The sequence below is a fragment of the Orcinus orca genome, chromosome 12, assembly GCF_937001465.1.
Source record: "Orcinus orca chromosome 12, mOrcOrc1.1, whole genome shotgun sequence".
NCBI classification, from domain to species: Eukaryota; Metazoa; Chordata; class Mammalia; order Artiodactyla; family Delphinidae; genus Orcinus; species Orcinus orca.
In genome coordinates, this window is record NC_064570.1 from 35,716,189 (window position 1) to 35,739,341 (window position 23,153).

The 23,153-nt window shown below is 40.5% G+C and overlaps 1 protein-coding gene and 1 long non-coding RNA gene across 4 annotated transcripts in view; one reads left to right on the plus strand and one right to left on the minus strand.

Annotated features, from left to right (window-relative positions):
* NCOA7 (nuclear receptor coactivator 7) overlaps positions 1–23,153 on the minus strand; it is a 155,082-nt gene that overhangs the window by 127,587 nt on the left and 4,342 nt on the right. For 2 of the 3 annotated variants that reach the window (XM_004263853.4, XM_012536286.3), the window contains exon 1: positions 17,208–17,347. The exons of the other annotated variant lie outside the window; for it this stretch is intronic. The gene's annotated coding sequence lies outside the window, so the exon portion shown is untranslated. Of the gene's footprint in view, positions 1–17,207; positions 17,348–23,153 lie in introns of those variants that run through there. 3 annotated transcript variants of the gene reach the window in all.
* LOC117197026 (uncharacterized) lies at positions 18,436–22,873 on the plus strand. The gene is made up of 3 exons (XR_007470710.1): positions 18,436–20,897; positions 21,035–21,117; positions 22,277–22,873. It is a non-coding gene; the product is annotated as an uncharacterized LOC117197026 (long non-coding RNA).

The window sequence follows — 23,153 nt, forward strand, 5'->3', positions numbered from 1 at the left end:
CCCATTTAACACACTGAATTTTATGAAGTCGATGTAATGCCCCAAAGGAAAGTAATTGATAACAGGTAGTTCAGTATGTAAATTCTCAGGTTTCAAAAATCAATATAATGCCAAAAGAAAAGTAGCTTACAACAGGTAAGTTATAAGTTAATAATTTATAATAATAAAGTAAATTCTCAGGCACAATTTCATTAGAAGACACAACAAAACACTCAGATGCTTATACTAACTTATTTAGGACAAGTTTAGCTATAGGTGAAATAAGATCAGAAATAATTTCACTACATATGAGAAGTACAGAAAGATGAAAGAGCAGAGGTGAGAGGTTGGGAGGGGGTGGGTAATGGGTAGATGGGAGTGCACAGAACATTAGAATAAAAACTAGTGCTATAAATAATAACCAGCATTTCTATACATAGTCATTTAAAACCAATCTCTTTCTCTTTTCTTCAGAATGTCCCAATAAATATTCATGTAGGTCCTACAGATGACATGAAATTTGAAATATAAGGACAATTATTTGTTGTCTAGGACCGTCCTGCTCATTGCAGGGCACTTGGCACCTCTGCTTCCCCCAACTAAATGCTAGTGCCCCTCCCCAGGAACCATGCCAACCAAACTGCACCCTAATGGGGAATACTACACTCACTGAAAACCACTGTTACAGAGGAAAGTCAAGTTCCATGGATAAACTAACATTTTTAATTAAAATTTTTTAATTTCAAAAATTCCTTCAAAGCTGAGATCTTACAAACTCCACACAGCTGAGTCATTCTCTGTTTTCAAGATTCTCTGTGCTTTACCTGAATAACCTCTCGGACTCTTATTATTAAGGCAGCACAGCACCCTTAAAGCAGGACAAGCCCAGTTGGAATCCAGACTCTACCATCTCCAAGGTATGCAGCCTTGGGCAAGTTACTCAATTTCTCCAGACCCCAGTTTCCTTATCTGTAAAAGGCCTGGTATAGAGATGAAAAGTGTTCAAGAGGTATCTATCGAGTCTAGCACCCCACGGAACAGAGAATTCTCTCCATTGAGATTTCAACAAGCCCAAACGTTCCTGTGTTCATGAAAGTTACACCTGGAGAGCCAGATTCAAATTTGCCCCTAAACAGAAACATTAGATCATGAACTAACTCAAGCCAGGCAGCCCGGGTGAATGAACGTAGAGATGACAGCAAGCAGCAACAGTTAAAACTGTTTACTGAACATTAACCACATGCACCAGATTTTTTTGTTCAATGCTATTACACACACTGTTTAATCTTTATGACTATATGAGAGTTCATATTCTCAATCCTTTTTAGATAAAGAATCTGAAATTTAGAAAGGTTGAAACATTTATTCAAAGTCAAACAGCCATAAAAGTTAGAGCCAGAATGATCAGCTTTATCTAATGTCAAAGTCAGAGCCACTCATTATGGCCTCTAATGAGAGGCAATATTACTACACAGAATTTTCACGTCAATTGCCTGGTTCTTTCCAGATTTACCCACCATTAAAAGAACAAGAGGGTGAACACCAGTTTTCTGGTCAATTGTCTTTTAGGACATCGATCCTGAACTGTATTCAGGTTAGTCACTGCTATTCATTAATAAATGCACTGCACTGAACATGTTCAAGCATTTAATAAACATTTATTGCACTGAATTAGACTTTTAAAGAGCTAACTGGAAAGCACATTCCCTTAATTCACTAAATTAAGTGAATTACCTCTTAAGTTTTAAGGACAGAAGTAATAATATAACTTTGAATATGCCAGAAATATTTCCCTTAGCTGTTGGCAAATTTTTTTTGTTTCTGTTGTTTTGAAAAGTAATCTTCTGCCAATCCAATTATTTCCCCGCTGAAAACGAAATTAGTAAATACAAAGAATCAGAATTTAAAAATGGAATTTTGATCTTTTTAAAAAATGTTCTTTATTGATTTTAAGGTACAAAAGCCCCCCCTTTTTTTTTAGGGGCTAAAACTGAAGGTCCTTTTTAGAACTAAAAATTATGATTCTATTAACTTCTACCAGAGGTTTTTAATATACTGCATGCATTCTCTCATTAATACTTATAAGGATATAAGAATTCAGTCTTGTACAGTTTTCTACCTGTACACAAAGAAAGTCATATAAAAAGTTATTGGACACAATGAAAACAGAACAGAGTCTGCTCTGCTGATCTCACATCTCAACCATAAGAGGAAACTTCCTCTTTCTCACCATCAATCACTATTTATTGGTTGTCTGCTCTATGCATATGATTGTCCCTACCCTCACAAGAGTTGAAAAAAATCTGATGCCTGCATCGCCACAGAGGTAGTTTCTAGGGACACCCCCTACTATTGCTCCAGTACTGTAAGATCACTTCAGATCATCTCTAAGGTGAGTCTAAAGGTGGTAGGCTCCAAGCAGCATCAATAAACAAACAGGTGACATGGGAAGAAAAGTTTGTCTTCAGTTACTTCTGGAATTCATTTTAATATTATTCAATAGACCCACTGCTAAAATCCTAGGATCTCTGGCATATTTGACTTTTTTTGCAGATATCTTCTAGCCCTGGCCCAAAAGGAATTTAAAAAAAAAGAAAAAAGTTCCACAGTCTTCTGGAGTCTCTACCAGTATAGAACTCAAGCCTATTCCCCAAGGCCTTCCAGAGAGTAGGCACCAATGTGAATCACTACACCAGCTGCCTTTGCTCACAGCAAATGGCATCATTGCTGCAGGGGTTCTGGTCTTGCATCATGCCCCAACTCCTTCAATTTTAGGACAGAAATAAGTGTGGCCAGTGGTTACTACTAATTATTATTATTTGATGGGAGGTATCTATTTGATGGATCTGAATTAGGGTTAATTCATGCAAACAAAACCAATAAAATTTGATGGATGAAAGATGTAATAAATGGAATACCTTTCCATAGAACATACAGTATATGGGCTGCAAACACTAGTTTCCAAGAATTACAGTGTCTTTTGAGACTGTGAAGAGACAGGAAGTTCACTTTACCAGGTAAGCTGCCATTTCACTGAGGAAAAGTCACATGCTTCTTTGTTCTCATGTGGATGGTACCGGCAATTGAATGCTATTTTCAAAATGCACTGGCATACACCCAATATGTGTAAAAATGCAAAATAAAAAATAATTGAATTATCACCCTTTTTAATACGCTTTCAGCATATTTATTTACATGGAATGTACAGGTGGCATTAAACAATTTACACTTACTCCAAAATAGTGCCTTGTCACATACTGACAAGCAATCTCTTCAATCAGTAAGCTTACTAAGAACCTGTTTTATGCCTATCACTGCACAATTTATCTACAACTTATGCATATAAAGAGGACTCAATACACTCTGAGAAAACTTCGATTTTTGACAAGGAAATAAAATCTACAAAAATTAAACAATCAGAAAAAAAGGATATGACAGAAAGTAATGCCAAATAAAATCTGTTATGCAAAGAGAAGTACCAGTGGAAAGAAAAGGGCCAGGTCACATAGGTCAGTGTTCTTAGGGAAGGTGTTTGAAGTGGGACAACACCAAAAACAACCATTCTGGTTATAGTTCAACAGTGCTACCCAATGAACAGTCATATCTGTAAACCAGAAAGAGTTTTCTCATTAATGAAAATGTTCTCTATCAGAGCATGCTCAAGAGGACTGGAATTCTACCCTACCCTCAGATGTGTAAGGCAAAAATGGAGAGGCGCATGTAGTGCTTTGGTCGGTACGGCACAAGATGTGGGAAGTATGCAAACGTGGGTTCAGGAAGAAGCATAGCGAAAAGTGCTACGGGGCAGGGAATCTGCTCAACACAAAATTAAACCAGCATCAGGAAGCAGTGTGACCTCTTCTTTGAAAAAAATTATGCGTATGATATTCAATTCTAATTTTCCAAGAGACTGGGTTTAGAAATCAACTCTATGGTTTAAGTATGTTTTCCTTTAAAGGTTTATTAAGTTGTTTGATATAAAAGTTCTTGCACAATTCAAAAGAGAATGGGCTCTTTGGCCATTTGGCCAGACTGGATTGTTGTACTCAACAATCCAGTTGTAAGAGAATTGCACATGCAAACCATCTGCTATGCCACTTTGCGGTGCTTTGCACTAGTACACAGAGTATTCTTCTCTACTCTGTTGGCCATGTGGCTTGTTTTAACCAACAGACTGAGGACTAACAGTGTACCCACTTCAACTTAACGCTCTAAGAGGCCTGGCAAGTTTCTGTTCTCCACCAGAAAAGTATGCCTCAGGTAGTGGCTTTTCCTTCTTCAGCACAGGTCCCAGAATGAAGATGTGTGGAACAGACCCGAACTCCTACCTCAGCTTTGGAGTCCAGCCCAGTCCTGCTGGACCCAGCCAACAGTAGCCAAACCACAGTCAACCTGCAGATTCATGAATGTGAAATAAATATTTGTGCTTCTAAGCCACGAAGATTTGGAGGCTGTTATGCAGTATTATTACAACAAAAACCCAACACACCTTTAGAAATATCCTAATCCACAAATTACTTTGTGGATTTTTACCAGGAAGATCAAAGCTACATAGTACATGTTACCATCTATAGGCATAATTCTACCGAGGCCTGGAATACCAAAGCCCAGAGACAGAAGCAGCCAATTAACAAAAACAGCCAAGAAAGTATCCCTTCCTTCCAGCTGTCATTTACCTCACAACCAATGTGCATGGCTGTGGAAGTTTAGCTACAAGGAGGCATCACTTGACACCAAGCGTGACTTATGTACATCTTGGTACATTCACCTACAGACTTTGATATTATTTATTGTTATGGTTGAACTGTGTCACACCACCCCCCCCCCAAAAAAATGCTGAAGTTGTATCCACTGTAAGCCAGGATGTGACCTTATTTGGAAACAGGGTCACTGCAGATGTAATCAGTTAAGAGGAGGTCATACTGGAGTATGGTGGGCCTCTAATCCAATATGACTGGTGTCCTTATAAGAAGATGGCCATGTGAAGATCAAGACACACAGGAAGAACTCCACGTGAAGACAGAAGCACAGATTAGAGTTAGGCAGCTACAAGCCAAGGAGTGCCAAGGACAGCCAGCAAATCACAAGAAGCCAAAAGCAAGAAAGGATTATTTTACAGGTTTCAGAGACATCATGGCCCTGTTGACACCTTGATTTTAGACTCCACCCTCCAGAATTATAGGCAATGAATTCCTGTTGTTTTACGCTACCCAGTTTTTGGTAATTGTCAGAGCAGCTCTAGGAAACACTCACTTATCGTAAATCTTATACACTATCACTGTTCCAAAAGGATACTACCTCAAAAATATTGTTACTTCCCCCTTATGTCTATTCTGCCACTTTCTCATATAATTTAAAGGAAATGTGGGCATATGATTGAGAGCATCGGTAAATATTATTTTGAATATTAGAGCAGAAAGCTCACATAGTTAACATCTGTACCCAGGAGACAATTCAAGCACAGTTTATTGAGTAGATGGACTAAGAACTGACCTGATTATCAGGGAAAATTCTTAACATAAAATGAGTTTTGAAATCATCTGAGAATGTAGCATCACCATTGTGGCATGCCACTCTTACCACACTTTAGCAATTTTAATCTAACAAACTCATACTGCTACATTTCTCACACACACTTATGCTGTCTTGTACCATTTCCTAATTAATGGCTCCTCATGCCCATATTCCTTTCAATCAGACTGTAAGCTCTCAAATGGAGTGTCTCATGTTCTACATGTATAAGCAAGTGTGCCTGTGCACGCATGCATGCACACACACACAGTGACATACATTACAACTTCTAGTTCAGGTTAAACATAGGATTTATGTTTAATAAGTTGACTTTTTAGTTGTTATGGCTAAATACATAACAGAAACTGACTTCGGTTATAGAACAATAAGGTCTTACCTTTTATTTATATTAGTGGTCTCCATTTTCTAAAGTTATATTCCACATCAATAAAAGCATATCCGAGCATAAAATCCTAATACGTATATTTTTCACATAAAAAATGTCTTCTGCACTAATACATGCATTATAAAACATATAACAAAATAGAAGTCATGAAAAGATGATACAGACATTCTAACAATTTCTTCCCATACCCTCAAGGGGCACATGAACTCCACTGGAGAACCACTGGTCCAAGCTATGACAGCAGATACATGAAAATATTTCCTAGGATTTGGTCCTTTCTAGGAAACACAAGACCTATGAGAATCTAAAATATTTACAAACTTTAAACACATTCTCTGGCAAACTCCTGAAACTCTCTTGATCAAACAAGCAATACTTTACAGTTGATGATAGTTATCCTTGCAACTAGGATTAGTCTGTATATTACTGGACCCTAATTGTAAATGCATTTAGTAACTGTGATGTTCTTTGCAATTGAGTCCTTTAGTTTTTAGACTTTAGGAATGAAAATCTATTATCAAAATTTCAGGCAAATATCTGTAAGACTGAGAGAACCAAATGATACAACATTCTGATCTTGAAAATAAAAGAATGAGAAAGATGGGCAAAGAGGAAGATGGAACAGAAAACTCATAAATCATCTCCTAAGAATGTTATCAACACAACAACATGCAGTCTTCTTGTGTTCCATGTGCATGCATGTGGACAACCATGTGCTAGAAACCTGAAGGGCATAGAGTAGTACAAAACACAACCCCTATCAGCTAACTGTAAGAAAAACTAAGTCATAAAGCAAGCCTATATTTAATTTGCAGTACAAGATGCTACCAGAAAACTAAGAGAGCTAATCAATGAATTTAGTAAAGGAGCAGGACACAAAATTAATGCACAGAAATCTCTTGCATTCCTATACACTAATGATGAAACATCTGAAAGAGAAATTAAGGAAACACTCCCATTTACCATTGCAACAAAAAGAATAAAATACCTACGAATAAACCTACCTAAGGAGACAAAAGACCTGTATGCAGAAAACTATAAGACACTGATGAAAGAAATTAAAGATGATACAAACAGATGGAGACATATACCATGTTCTTGGATTGGAAGAATCAATATTGTGAAAATGACTATACTACCCAAAGCAAACTACAGATTCAATGCAACCCCTATCAAACTACCAAAGGCATTTTTCACAGAACTAGAACAAAAAATTTCACAATTTGTATGGAAACACAAAAGCCCCCAAATAGCCAAAGCAATCCTGAGAAAGAAAACTGGAGCTGGAGGAATCAGGCTCCCTGACTTCAGACTATACTACAAAGCTACATTAATCAAGACAGTATGGTACTGGCACAAAAACAGAAATATAGATCAATGGAATAGGATAGAAAGCCCAGAGATAAACCCACACACATAATGGTCACCTTATCTTTGATAAAGGAGGCAAGAATATACAATGGAGAAAAGACAGCCTCTTCAATAAGTGGTGCTGAGAAAACTGGACAGCTACATATAAAAGAATGAAATAAGAACACTTCCTAACACCATACACAAAAATAAACTCAAAATGGATTAAAGACCTAAATTTAAGGCAATACCCTATAAAACTCTATAGGCAGAACACTCTATGACATAAATCACAGGAAGATCCTTTTTGACCCACCTCCTAGAGAAATGGAAATAAAAATAAACAAATGAGACCTAATGAAACTTAAAAGCTTTTGCACAGCAAAGGAAACTATAAACAAGATGAAAAGACAACCCTCAGAATGGGAGAAAATATTTGCAAACGAAGTAACTGACAAAGGATTAATCTCCAAAATATACAAGCAGCTCATGCAGCTCAATATCAAAAAAACAAACAACCCAATCTAAAAATGGGCAGAAGACCTAAATAGACATTTCTCCAAAGAAGATATACAGATTGCCAACAAACACAGGAAAGGATGCTCAACAACACTAATCATTAGAGAAATGCAAATCAAAACCACAATGAGGTATCACCTCACACTGGTCAGAATGGCCATCATCAAAAAAACTACTAACAATAAATGCTAGAGAGGGTGTGGAGAAAAGGGAACCCTCTTGCACTGTTGGTGGGAATGTAAATTGATACAGCCACTATGGAGAACAGTATGGAGGTTCCTTAAAAAAACTAAAAATAGAACGACTTCAGCAATCCCACTACCAGGCATATACCCTGAGAAAACCATAATTCAAAAAGAGTCATGTGGCACAATGTTCATTGTAGCTCTATTTACAATAACCAGGACATGGAAGCAACCTAAGTGTCCACTGACAGATGAATGGATAAAGAAGATGTGGCACATATATGCAATGGCATATTACTCAGCCATAAAAAGAGACAAAATTGAGTATTTGTAGTGAGGTGGATGGACTTAGAGACTGTCATACAGAGTGAAGTTAAGTCAGAAAGCGAAAAACAAATACCGTATGCTAACACATATATATGGAATCTAAACAAAAAAAAAATGGTTCTGAATAACCTAGGGGCAGGACAGGAATAAAGATGCAGACGTAGAGAATGGACTTGAGGACACGGGGAGGGGGAAGTGTAAGCTGGGACGAAGTGAGAGAGTGGCATGGACATATATACACTACCAAATGTAAAATAGATAGCTAGTGGGAATCAGCTACATAGCACAGGGAGATCAGCTCGGTGCTTTGTGTCCACCTAGAGAGGTGGGATAGGGAGGGTAGGAGGCAGACGCAAGAGGGAGGAGATATGGGGATATATGTATATGTATAGCTGATTCACTTTGTTATAAAGCAGAAACTGACACACCATGGTAAAGCAATTATACTCCAATAAAGATGTAAAAAAAAAATTTCAGTACAAATAGTTAAGTGCCAAAATAAACTGAAATTAGTAGAGCAGATGTCTTGGAAAGTGTTGATGGAATTAAGTATCAACCTGGTGCAGAATATTGGCTTCAAAAGGAAGAAATGTGTAAGGAAATTCAGATAGAGCGGGCAGCCAAAAGCCTGAAAGCAGGAATTACCCCATGTGCGTGAGGGGTACTGAGGACCCTTCTGACCCTACTAAAGTGCTGAGTTTATGCAGGTGATGAGTGGGAGATACGGCTGAGTGCCTGCAATGTGGACAGGATACAGTACCATTATCACCTAAGCAGCACTCTCTGGCTTAAATTTCCAAGAGAAAGCCACCACCATGAAAATCTCATAAATCCTTTCACCTACTCTACTTATTCTTGAGGAACTAGTCTTGGGGCTGATCTATACATAAAACAAGCAAGCAAGCTAAATGCAAGAAAATACCAAGCAGATGGCGTGTGGGTGAAGATGTGGAGGAAGTGAAATATTAGAAGCTTTGAAAAGAGGAAGAGAGAGTAAAATATGTCAAAATGAATATGCATCTGATGAAGAAAAGTCAAGAATATAAGAATCCTATGATATATTAATTTTAATTATTTCTAACAATTATCATTGTAATATATATGGATAACAAATAAAATGTGAAAATAGAAATTGCCTATGATCCCAGCAATGGAGACAAAAGTCTCAATATTTTATCACTTTCCTGTCTTTTCTTCCATGAAGCTGCATTTTAAAATCAAATTAGGGTTTTTTGTACATACAGTTTGGTATACTATCAAAAAAGACTCCATTATTGGATTTGTCTCCAATTTTTACAATATCAACCTTGCTAATAGCCAATACTTATATAGTTGCTTACTCTGTGACAGAATTCCAAGTGCTTTACATATATTAACTTATCCAATTCTCAATACAATGTGAGAGGTGGATACTATTATTATCTTCATTTCACAGATGAGAAAACCAAGGAGAAATTAACTTGCCTAAGTTCACCTAGCTGACAAACGGTGGAAAAGGACTTCAAGCCAGGCAACAGGCTCCAGCATCCCTGCTCTTAACCCATCTACCATACCACTTGCCTTCCAGAGACAATGTGCTCCCCACTGAAATTAAGCCTCATCTCTGATTTTTTTAGGATGTGCTCAGAACAGAATCATGGGTGCCAAGGGATTCTATGAGTTGAACTGCTCTCCATCAAAGGAATAATACCCCCATATAACCTCTTACCATCTGTGAAAAGGGAAAATGACCCAACTTCAACTTGCCAGCATTGTTATGGACTTTTACAATCTAATTATAGTCTGCATTTCTTTCATGCAATGAAGTTGAATATTTTTTCATGTTTTGGCCGTTTGTAGTCCTGTTTTGTGAATTTTCTATTCCTGCTGTATAGATTGTTTGTGTCACCCATCCCCACCCCAAATTCATACGTTGAAAACCTAATGCTCTAGGTGACGGTATGAGGTAGGACCTTCAGGAGGTGATTAGATCATGAGGGATCTACCCTCATGGGATTAGCGCCCTCATGGGATTAGTACCCTCATAAAGGAGGCCCAGAGAGATCCCTAGCCCCTCCTACTAGATGAGGACACAATAAGAAGTCCATGGTCTACACCCTGAAAGAGGGTTCTCACTAGAACCTGACCATGCTGGCACCCTGATCTTGGACTTCCAGCCTCCAGAAATGTGAGCAGTAAATTTCTGCTGCTTAGAAGCCACCCAGTCTATGGAATTTTGTTCTAGCAGCCCAAATGGACTAAAACGATTCCTTCCTAGAATGCTTTTTAAAGAGTTAAAGTGTGTTAAATTGAAATTATTTTAGAAGATCAGAGGGTTGCTAACTAGCTGTTTCAGTGGGAGCCTAGAGCCCGGCAAGTAATATACCTAGGGGGAATCACCAGGACCTAGGGCTGAGGGCTCAGCTGTAAATACCTGGGACCGTAAGGATTGAGCAAGCCCTCCCAACAGATTAATATCCTAAAATTGTGCTTTACAGCATACAACAGAGGCTGTACCTACTGGATGGCTGGAATAGTCATTACTGCTACTCAAGACACACTCAATTCCTCACATCAACATGTCTGGGGAAACAAATTAGTAAATCTGATGTTTGCTTAGTGAGGTCAGAATTACAGAAGGAAAATGAAAGATTTCAAGGGATCTCACACCTATGGAGCAGTCTTACAGATTTTGCCTATTCTACATGGCTAGTTTGGTTAGTGATCACAATCGTCCACTAGTCAGAGGATTCCACAGGAACAGTGCTGAACAAATGCTATTAAATTCTTACTGGCTAAATCCTCTGTTAATCAGTCAACAGCAGTTTACCTCATGTCAGGCACTTTGCAATAAAATCAAGCACAGGGCTTCCCTGGTGGCGCAGTGGTTGAGAGTCCGCCTGCCGATGCTGGGGACACGGGTTCGTACCCCGGTCCGGGAAGATCCCACATGCCGCGGAGCGGCTGGGCCCGTGAGCCATGGCCGCTAAGCCTGCGCGTCCGGAGCCTGTGCTCCGCAACGGGAGAGGCCACAACAGTGAGAGGCCCGCGTACCGCAAAAAAAAAAAAAAAAAAAAATCAAGCACAGAGGACGCCCTCCGATTACTTGGCTTGGAAAGAAAAATACTATATTCACATACTTAGGAGTCACTTCGTAGAATGGGCCACTATCTCCAGATGGTTCATGTCATCCATCAGGGTTGGTGGTTAATACTTTCGATTTTTAAGAGTAACAGCACACTTGGAGGGTTTCACTCCTTTATGTACGAACTACAGAAGCAAACCCAGAGGCAGAGGCAAAAAACAAAAAACACTCTCTTAGGTGAGGGCCATAATAAATATGAACTTTTTTTTTTAATGAGTGTTAACACAATGTTTGGAGAGAATTAGTATAGTAAGGCAGGGATGCTAAAGAAAATGATACAGACATATTCTACGGAGGATGGCGGGGAGCGGAGTAGAGGAGGGATGAATAGTTAAATAAAAGCTTCAACCTTGGGCTTTTTTTTTTTTTTTTGACCAATCATAGCATGTTATCCAAAATCATAATTAATTTTTACTAGAAAGGCAATTTTGCTATTTATGAGAAATGCCTGTTGCCAGTATGGAAGCCTACTTGGGATACTACATTACATGTGGAAGGCTCCATGAGTTTCTAGACTCTCAACCAAGAATGGCCCCTAGAGATGACACCAGAACTGAGTGTGGCTTGCTAATGAAAGTAGGAGGACCAAGTGTTCCATGCAGAGGAAACAGCGTGGAGAAGAAAAAATCATATGCAGCGCATGTGCAGAAAGTGACAAACAGTTTTGTGTTACCAACATAGAGATTCTGAACTTGGGGTCCATAAACAAGGACATGTAGGCAAAATGGTGTGTTTCGTGTGTGATGAGACCATGAACTTTCATCAGATTTTTTTAAAGAGTCCATGATTGGGGCTTCCCTGGTGGCGCAGTGGTTGAGAGTCCGCCTGCCGATGCAGGGGACACGGGTTCGTGCCCCGGTCCGGGAAGATCCCACATGCCGCAAAGCGGCTGGGCCCGTGAGCCATGGCCGCTGAGCCTGCGCTCCGCAACGGGAGAGGCCACAACAGTGAGAGGCCCGCACCGCAAAAAATAAAATAAAATAAAATACGGCATTGTTTCTCATCATCAAAAAAAAAAAAAAAAAGAGTCCATGATTGGGGATGGGGAGGTAAGTTAAGAACAACGGTGAGCCACATGCATGACAGGGAGGGGCAGGGGACAAGAGATGAATTCCTCAGGGCCCAGGAGAGCAGGCTAAGTAAGATTCATGGTGGACTCCTTCCTGCGCAGGATGGGAATCCTTTATAAGGTTGAAAAGAAAGTTTAGAAGGAAGACTGGGTGAAATGTAGGGGAAAGTAAAGTGCAGGCAACAGTCCAAAGCATCTGAGGAACCAAATAAGAACAGTGGGAATGGAGAGAAGGCAATTAGAGAAATGATGATGAGCTCAAAGGGGCAGGCTGAATGTTCATATTTGCTTGTATGTGCACAAAATGTCACTGGAGGATTCTCAATTAACTGATAACTCTGGCTGCCAGTGGACAGGGGAAGCAGGTAACTAGGAAAAAGGATGAGAGGGAATCCTTTCAATGTTTACCCATATGTACCTTTTGAATCACATGAAGGTATTGCCTACTACAAAAATAAAACTTTTTAAAAAAAGACTTGGAGGTTACCGGAATGATATGCCTCTATGTAAAAATTTGCCCACATCTCTCTCCAAATCCCCTCCTCAATGTTTCAAGTTGCACTTTTGAATTCAGATTATTTTTACCTCAAAAGCTCCTGGACTGCACCAATGACTATCCCTTGAGAAGGGCCAGTCTCTCTGTGGACCAGGGTGATAAATGTATGAAAATGAGGTTGACACCACACAGATGCAAATAACTATTTACGCGGTTAAATTCAACCAACTTAACAGGTAGTTGTCAAAGTACCAGAATGAAGAAAGTCTGATCAATTAACTCAGGGAGCTCAATCTTTTAAATTTTATGGTGAATAAAAGAGACTCAAGGAAGAATCTCTATGATTTATTAAAACAAAGATGAATCAAATAAATTACTGATGTGAAAGAGGTCAGATGTGAGGTACAGTGTGGTGAGTGTTAAGCTAATTTAGGCTAGCCCTTTGGCTAAAAATGACTTTTTTTTTTTTAATTAAATAGAATGAATCTCCTGGTCAATCCAGAACTGACTTAAACTGAATGGTTTTACCAATTTTAAATTAGTCAATAGTAGACATAAATTTAATAGTTAAAAAAAATAAGTGGATCTTAGTTTTGCAAAACTATGTAACACTGTTTTCCATTTGGCTATACAAGTGTAAATATACTAAACTTGCAATACTTGTTCAAAGCACATTTAATGGAACCTATTAAACTTGTTAATCAAAACATACTGTATCCATAGATCAATTCTGCACACGTTTCCATTTATTGGTATTATGTTTTATATTTTTCCTTGTTCTACAAAAGATGTGAGTCAGCTTAATAAATTCAATAAAATGGGAAAATATACTTAGGTTAAAAAAATCAGAAGAAAAAAAAAAACAAGGTAGAACAGAAATTCCAAACCAAAGGGAAAGTCAGAACATCAATAATACGCCATAGGTTTTTACAGGGTTATTAAAATTAAGTTGTAAATCTGACTCTGTGTTTCCTAGTTGCCAAATCAGAAAGGGAAATATAATCGACTATCTAATTCTATTTTTGCATGATGAAAAATGGACACTCCATAATTGTTCAGGGGAAGTAAAGCTTTTCTTTGGCATTTAGAGTTGAATGGAATTTCTTGCAAGAGTCTTCAAGCAGGAGCTGTAGAAGGAACTATTACCTTAATAACCACACCTCTTAAGTAACATAACAGTAGGTTTCTTGTGACTGTATTAATAGAATGCTTCAGTGCGAGCACAATTTGGGGGGAGGGGTGCAAAGGATGCAAAACAAGGTAACCAAAGTATACAGTTTCTGAAGATCTGGCTAGACTCCTGGTGTAACACCTAGAATTGGAGGGGCATGGGTGGACATCATGGCCTTTGTTCAGCCAACTCTCTATAAACATTTCTTTCAATTAAGCTTCTGGTCAAATTTATGAGCAGACAATTCATTGTCTCTGGCATTCATTACCGTTTTTAAAGGGAGATTAGTATACAACAATTATTCTTCATCCACTAGTTCCCTATATTTGAAATTCAAGGTTATACCAATTTTCTTTTCTATACTTTTTCTGCAACCATAACAATTTTGGTTCTAACATATGTGAATTGAGTGGATCTTACTGGATGTAAACAACAACAACAAAAATCATGGGCTGGGATAAAAAACGGTGGGATAAAAAAGGGACAGTAAGGGACATTTAGCGAGGAAGGGATGGGGGTTTGGTAATAAAACCTCAGGAAAGATATAGAAAAGTAAGATAGAGTAAATCTAGGTCTTAGGATTTCATTCCAGTGGTGCATGTGGAGTCAGGGTACTGGGGGGCTCACTTGTCAGGACCCAGGTAGTAAGTCATTCGATTGCAGGGGCGCTACCCATTTGGATGCAGGACACACACAGAAAAATGCCTCTTCCATTCTGACATTAGTAACTGATTTCAAGGTCAAGAGTGCCACACAGTCAAGCGCTAAACTTCTCTTTGTCAAATGAACAAATAAGTGTCTATTATCTGCAACAAAGTAAAGAGAGTTTACTGTAACCACAGGGGAGGGCTCTTTTGAGAAGTTTAAAGTGAGCAAGGAAGAACAATATAAATTAACTGCTCAATATCCTTGACTACAAATAGAAGATGTGTAAAATGTAATTATCTTTATTTCATGGGAGAATTTTTTCTCTGTTTGAATAAATCATAACCTATTTTTCATAAGCTCCCTCCCACTGCTGGTTCCCCCAATCTCACTACCTTTTACATAAAAGTGTTATTTCCTCACCATCTAGGAAGAGCCCAAGTAGGCTGGAGAAGCAATAGTAATAAACTAGGGCTTACCATAGTTTTGTGAAAATAAGTCATTTGGGTAATATGTAGTAAGGACGGTGAAGAGGTATTAAAATGACAAAAGAGAAAGAAAGAAAATAAGTGACTGGACCACTCCCAGATAATTCTGTTAAACAAAGTGATTGAAAAAAGGTTAATACTGACTCAGAAAACTTACGTAACAGGAAAATAAAAACAAAACAGGAAATATTGTATCACAGTGCAAAAATAAAGCAAATGAAATGTGATGCAGTTATTCTTGATTATTTCAAGATAACGTAAGATTTAAAAGCAGAGAGGCACCAAACCTTCCAAACCTGCAATGTCACAACCACCCTGGGTGTCAAACTTGAAAACTGATATGTTTATATACTGAGGAAAACCATGCAGTTGAAAATGTGTATCTATACCATGTATTTTGAATCATTTAGGAATCACAGACACTTCTAAATGCTTTATTTCCACTTTTACCTGTAATAAATACATTATAATTAGGTCAACCACAACAACTCAACTCTAAAATGAGTTAATATGTCACTTATTAACCAAATCATTGTTACCTCTGGAGTAACCTAGAATTTCCTTTAAACATGAATTGTACTTTTTAATTGTGTTTTAGAGTTTAATTAAAATAAGTTTGATTACCAATTAGAAAAAAATTGCAAGCTTAGAAATGAAATTAACTTATATTAAGAGTTGGGGAGAATTACCTTATTTAATAACACATTAAAGAAGGATAACATATGGCCCTAAAAATGTCAAGATTCAACTTAAATGCTGGGATAACCGAATTTGACTATTTATACAAAGAAGTAATTTTTAAAATCCAGTTAAACTTCAACGGCCACAGGAAAACACATTTTAATCCTAAATTGTCTTTAGATGAAGCTTGAAACACAGTTCATTCAACAAATAACTAATGAGCGCCCACTATTCATCAGACTAGGGGATTACAGGACTGAACAAGACGAAGACACTGTCCTCCTGGAGCTTACACTGGTTCATTTTCCAAAGCTCTAAACCTTAATACGTTAATAAAATTGGCGCTTACAATGATCCACTTTCCAAGGCTCTAAACCTATTGCTTAATACGAAATTTAAAAATGATAGCCTGTGAAGAGATAATCTTGCCAAAGGCTCTGATGTATGAACTTTACACTTGGGATAGAAGAAAGAATTTATAACCAGTTTCTCAGAAATACAGACCTTATTAACATCCAGTTGGAAGCTAGGCTGCGCCCAAGGCTGCCTCTGCTGGCCGACTCCGTCCATCCTTCCAGCAGATTCTCAACTCCCTACACCTGTATCAAACTTGCCACGCTCTTCACGAAAGCCGAAGGCTGCCAGGTAGGCAGCACAAGAATTCCTCAGCCTCATCTATCTCTTGAATATTTGACTCCTAGAGGAGCCTTCTCTAACTGGCCCTAAAATGTTGACTGTAAGGGTTGGAGACATCAATTTTATGTATCAGCCTGCCAACTCTGAAATACACAAAAATCCACAGCGACTTCTCCATGCCGCTGAAATAACGCTGTGCGTGGCTACATATTGAGAGAGAACAGGAAGAACGCATCTGTTCATCAAGCCGAAAAAATACGGTGACATATTTCCACCTGAGCTGCTGAAAATTCAACGGTATTTCTCCCTTCACCCCCCAATAATCCACACAGCAACACATCCTCCCCGTCCCTGCCCGAAGCGCGCACCCCACGGGGCCCAGGGTGTGGGCGGGGAAGGGTCAAGCTCTCCTTCGCCACAGCTGGGCCTCCCGAGCTCAAGAAGAGGTTGTCAGATTAACAGGGGGCTGCGCCCAGCGCCATTAGGACACCTCCGAGCGCTGCACCGAGCTCCAGAGGGAGGCAAGTTTGGCGGGTCCTGGCCCCGGCCCCCCGCCCCTACCCAGCAGCAGCAGCAGCAGCGGGCGGCTGCGACGGCTAGTCCCCGCCTCACCTACTTACCTACAGGGCGGGGGCGCCGGCTCTTCGGGTCCGGGAAAAAGGGAGCCGGTGCACGCATTTCTGAGAGCGGTGGCCTCTGCCGCTCGGCGCCTGGGAGCGCATCCTCCAGGGTGGGTGGGAGGAGGGGTCGGGGGAGGACCTTGCGGTGACGCGGTGCTGGGGCAGGAGGGAGGAGCGCCCAAGCGCGCGCCCCGGGGGACCGGCGTCCGGTGCTACTGGACGCGGTCGCCGCGGGGACTCCTCAGGCCTTTCCCCAGGCGCGGTGCCTAGCCAACCCTGCAGATGCACCCGCGGTCAGGACATCGGCCACGACAGGCTGCCGGGCCTGGCCGGAGGCGGGGAGCAGCGGGTGGCGCGACGCGGTGCAGACGCCCACCTCTAGCTCCGCCCGGCCCGCGCCACGCTCTGCGCCCCTCCGCTGCGGCGGGGGCCGGGGAGCTCGGCGGCTCAGCTCGGCCGTTCGGGCTGCTGCTGCGGCATCCTCCCTGCTCCGGCGACCTCCTAGCTGACGGTCTGGGAGCCGCGCCACCCCCTGGCGGCTGCAGCCTCCGCTGACCCGGCGCAGCCCCAGCCCGAGCCCGGCGGCTCCGCCCCGGAGAGGTGCGCGCTAGGCCTCCGCAGGCCTCAGCCCTTTGTGACGCCTCCCGGGAGTGAGCTCGTTACGACTCCGGCGGTCGGACGCCCGGCGGCTAAGCCTGGGAGGGTCTTCTTAAGTCTACCCGGGCTGCATCTCCTACAGCTGGCTCGCTGTGGCCACCACTGTTCGTGGGAATACGCCTCTGAGAGCAGAGCTGGAGTTAAAGAGTGTCTCCCTGAGCTTTAAAGCCTTGAGTTTCCTTCCAGTTCGGGGACCACTGGTCATAATAAATTCATCCTTCTGTCCTTAACGGCGTTGTGTTTCTCAAAGGGGCCCACCATCTCTTCCCCCCTCCCGCTCCCATCCTAGGCACAGCATCCCGGATGCTGCCATTACAGCAATAGGGACGTAGCAATTGAGCCCTCCAGGACGACTCTTGGCAAAGACCCGAGAGAGCCTGGGTTGGGAAGATTTGCATCAGCTGCGGGGCAGTGCCTGTGAGCTTCCCATCCCCATCTGGGAGCTGTTCCTTCTACGGTCCCATGACCAGCACTGCAAGATGACTAGGAGGATTTGGCCGTGCGGTTTACCCGTCCGCACAGAAAAAAACTTCATAGTGGAGCCTGCAGCTGGTGCGATAACATTGGTGTGTCAGAGGCCAGACACACAGGCACACTAGATAGCGGCCTCCTCTGGCTTGTTGATGCTGCTTAAGCTGTAACAGCCTCTCGTGGAAGACTGAGCGAAGCATTTAACAGTGATGGCTTTGGGATTTCAGTTGCAAGTGGTCATGCTATATTATCTTGCAAAATATGGAATAATCGCCCATGATATACTGAGCATGTATAAAATTGGACCTCAGGTTTGCATCGTTTTGGTTTGAATGTGAAGAACTGGGTATTTTACTCTTTTCTCTTTAGGCATTCATTATGTTATTTGCAAATTATTTCCAAGGGAAAATTAGGCTTCTAAGGTATAAAGAGCTGATTTCATTGAATCAGAAGAACATGGTTTGGGATCATCAGAGAAAGTGAGTTGCTCTCACACTTCTTTAACGATTTTGAAATCTAAGATGAATTTTTTAAAAACAGGCAAAGAAGAGACATGTTCCATAGCAGTACAAACTGTGATAAAATTGCTTAGACTTTCTGAGATGAGTTCTTTTAAGTAAAGTGGACATCCAGTGGGGAGCAGGGTAGGAGCTGCATTGTGTACGGATCAGGAAACACAGGGCACATGACTTGGTTACTTCCAGAGACTCTGATTTGATCTAGAGCCCCAGTTTATTTTCAAAAGTACCCATTATTATTCATCATATCTAGCCCCATATTCAGAACGAATTGACTATAGGAATCTATATGTATATTTGTGATGAATAAGTGACAAAACGAAGTCACTTAACGAGAATTTGGCAGTTGCTGAGTCTCACATTTGTAAAGTCTGCTTTAGTCTGTAGTTTCTGCATGAAATGTCCATTGAGTTGCAATTCTTTTTTTCTTTTTTTTTGCGGTACGCGGGCCTCTCACTGTTGTGGCCTCTCCCGTTGCGGAGCACAGGCTCCGGACGCGCAGGCTCAGCGGCCATGGCTCACGGGCCCAGCCGCTCTGCGGCATGTGGGATCCTCCCAGACCGGGGCACGAACCCGTGTCCCCTGCATCGGCAGGCGGACTCTCAACCACTGCGCCACCAGGGAAGCCCGAGTTGCAATTCTTGACTGTTTCCATCCTTTCACCACCAAGAGTTCCCTTTTGTTTTTCTCTCTATGGACCCCAGATTTTGTCAAGAAAAAAATTAAGCAGTGATCTTTTTTTATTAGGCAAAGATATAACTATGTGTTTTAAAAGTAGTAACCATCAATTATAAATGGTTTGTCAGCCTTTGAAAAACATTGCTTATAATTTAAGGATCCTCTTTACTGTCTTCATGAACTGCTCTAGGACTGCAGGCTGTATCATATGCTTATTATAACATTTTATTACAATGAAAGTCAAGGTAGAATAAAGATTTCTGCTCTACAGTTTAAAGAGGAAGAAAATTCCCCCTTAATGATTGTTCATTTATTCTTTTTCATTAACTCAGCATTTATTGATTTGCCTAAGCCTTGTCTTTATAGAGAAATCCAAAGAAATAAAACCATTTCCTCATCCTCTAGATCTGTGCTGTCCAATACAGTACCCACTAGCCACATGTGGCCATTTAAATTGAAACTAAATTAAATTTAAAATGTAGTTTTTCATTTCACTAGCCACATTTCAAGTGCTAAAGAGCCACACGTGGCTAGAGACTACTCATTGGACAGCATGGAATAGAGCATTTCCGTTATGGCCAGAAATTCTTCTGGATAGCACTGCTCTAACTACAAGGTGAAATTTTAATTGGGAGAATAAGATATAGTATATAAAGTTATTGGGGAAATCTTAGTACACTACAGATCAAACCTCATTAGAATGTGTACTTCTTAAGAACAGGGTAATCTCTAAGAGTTCGGGCTCTGGCTTCAGACTGTGGCTCCATCACATGCTGACCTTGGGTAAATTACTTAACCTCTGTATCTGTAAGAGGGGGATGATAATAGTACCAAATTTCAGGGTGGATATAGGGATTAAATGAGATAATCTGTGAATGACGCTTAGGCTAAAGTCTAGAACGTGACCTTCAAGAAAAGTTAGGTATTTTTATAGCAATATACATTATTATAATAAAGGTTTTCTTTTTAAAAAATTGTATCCTTGGCACCCCTCACTGTACTTAGCTAATAGAAAATGCTTGGTAAATGCTGAGTTGATGAAAAATTGTAATGCTACACTGATTTTATGGATATGAGGGCCTCTATTAAAAATGAAAACTGATCTTTCTATCTCTGTTGAAGGGTAGAGGCCATTTTAGTGGAATTTAGGCAGAATTGTCATCTCACTTTTTCTGGGGTAAAGAAAGCTGTATGATGAGACTTTGGGGGTAGACAGAAGCACAAAGGCCTTCAGCTCTTAAAGGAAGAAAAGAGGGTCACTTGCCCTCCTTTTTTTTGCTCTTCAGGGCAGGAATTGGATAGTGGGAGACAACTGGATCCCTGAGTTCAGGCATCAGGTGTTCACCCAAGGGACTTCCTGGAGGAGGTGGGTATGAATTCCACATCTTTGGGAACATCACCAAACAACAGCAACCATTATTGCAAATGTGTTTTGTATTTTTCTTACATATCTATCCAAGAATAGTTTTGTAATGAAGTATGTATGTCTGCTTCTGACCACAGCACTGGTAACCTCTCATGAAACTGGAGTTCCAGAAACACTGGCAAATACTGCTGCAACACCTTGTCAAAATGAAAGCTTCCTTGTAAGTAATGAGCTCACAACTACAGAAAGAATTGAAACTTCTTTGGGAGTTTTCTCGGTAAAGATGTTGAAGAGGAGATTTTTGTACTGGTTGGTGAGTTTAATCTACCAGCACCAAGAAAGTTCATTCTCTAGTGGTTAAACCCATCCTGCTTTTCCTAGCACAAAGAGAAACACACCTCCTTGCACACACCTGACGTAGGCTAGTTGAGACACAGGGGTTCCGTGGGAGGGAAACACTGATGACATCTTGGAGGTCTGTGGGGGAGCCATCTTGCACCTAAAGAGGCAGAATAGAGTTCACTATTTAATAGTGTTGAAGGCAGTAGCTCATTTTCACAACTGGGGTCATTGGTCCAGAACATCTTAGATACCATCTTGAGTTTTGAGAAGAATGTAAATAGGTCCTTTTGTGGATAGGCCTAGGTTCAGTGCTTCTCTCGGCTTGTTATGAAGAAGAGGTAGAAATCTTGTTTAAAGAGGAGGTAGAAATCTCGTCTAAAGAGGAGGTAGAAATCTCCTTGTCATTTGAAAAGAGAAAGAGCCTGCCAGAGTGTATTGAGAAAGAAATACTGACATATATAGGAACGGATTGCTGTCTGGGCGCCTGTTAGTAGGTAGAACGTATGGCTGCTTATTTAGAATAAGCCCCCCCCCAGATTTGTCCCTTTCTTTTATTCACAGTTAATTAAAAAGTATCTACCCTTGGACAGTTTCTGCTGCCTTATTTCTACTAAAGATAGTCTATTTAATAGCTTGAGAATTCTTTTTTTTTTAATAATTTCTGAAAAACTTATTTAAATAATCTAGTGCTAAGATATAATTTAAAATGTTGAAATGAATCCCTAAACTCAAAGTGATGTTAAGTGGTGATTGTTTACTGGACTTATTTGAGTGAAAGAAAATTACAGTGCAATAAGCTGAAAAGGGAGTTTTTCGAAGGAAATAGAGATTCACAGAAAGTTGCAAAAAATGTACAGGGAAGTCCCAGGTTTTCCCCCAGTTATCTCCCAAAGATAACATCTTACACAACTACAGTAAATATCAAAACCAGAAAATGACATTGGTATGATCTTTAGAGCTCATTGAGATTTCACTAGTTTTACACATGTTCTTGCCTGTGTGTGTGTGATTTCTATGCAATTTTATCATCGGTATAGATTCTTCTACCACCACCACGATAAGCTACAGCGGCGGTCTCCAAACTTTTTGGCACCAGGGACCGGTTTTACAGAAGACAATTTTTCCACGGACCGGGTGGGAGTGGGGGAAGAGATGGTTCAGTGGTAATGTGAGCGATGGGGGACCATGGGGAGCCGCCGATGAAGCTCCACTGTCTGCAGCTCACCTCCTGCTGTGCGGCCCGTTTCCTAACGGGGGGGTTGGGGACCCCCGAGCTACAGGACTGCTGTATCACTCCTACAAAGGTACCACACCTACCCTTTTACAGTCACCTCCATCCTCCTCCCCACCCCATCTAATTCCTGTCAATCACTAATATGTTCTCATCTCTATCATTTCAAAAATTCTAGATAAATGGAATCATCCAGTGTATAACCTTTTGGATTGGCTTTTTTTTTTTTAATTCAGCATAATTCCCTTGGGATCTATCCAAGTTGTTATATGTATCAATAGTTTGTTCTTTTTTTTGAGAAATATTCCATGGTATGTGTGTCCCACAGTTTAACCATTCACCCACTGAAGGATGTTTCCGTTGTTTCCAGTTTAGGCTATTATGAATAAAGCTACTATAAACATTCATGTGCAGATTTTATGTGAACATAAATTTTCATTTTTCTGGTATAAATGCCTACGGGTACAATTGATGGGTGCATAATTAGTTTTATAAGAAACTGCCGAAGTATTTTCCAGAGTGGCTGTACGATTTTACATCCCTATCAGCAAAGTACGTGCGATAAATAACATGCTTTCAATGTATTAAATGAACTTATTAAATTGAAGTATAGTCAAACGTTTCTTTTACTATCCACTACTCTACTGACTGTAATTGCTTGTTTACTTGAACCCTGCCAGACT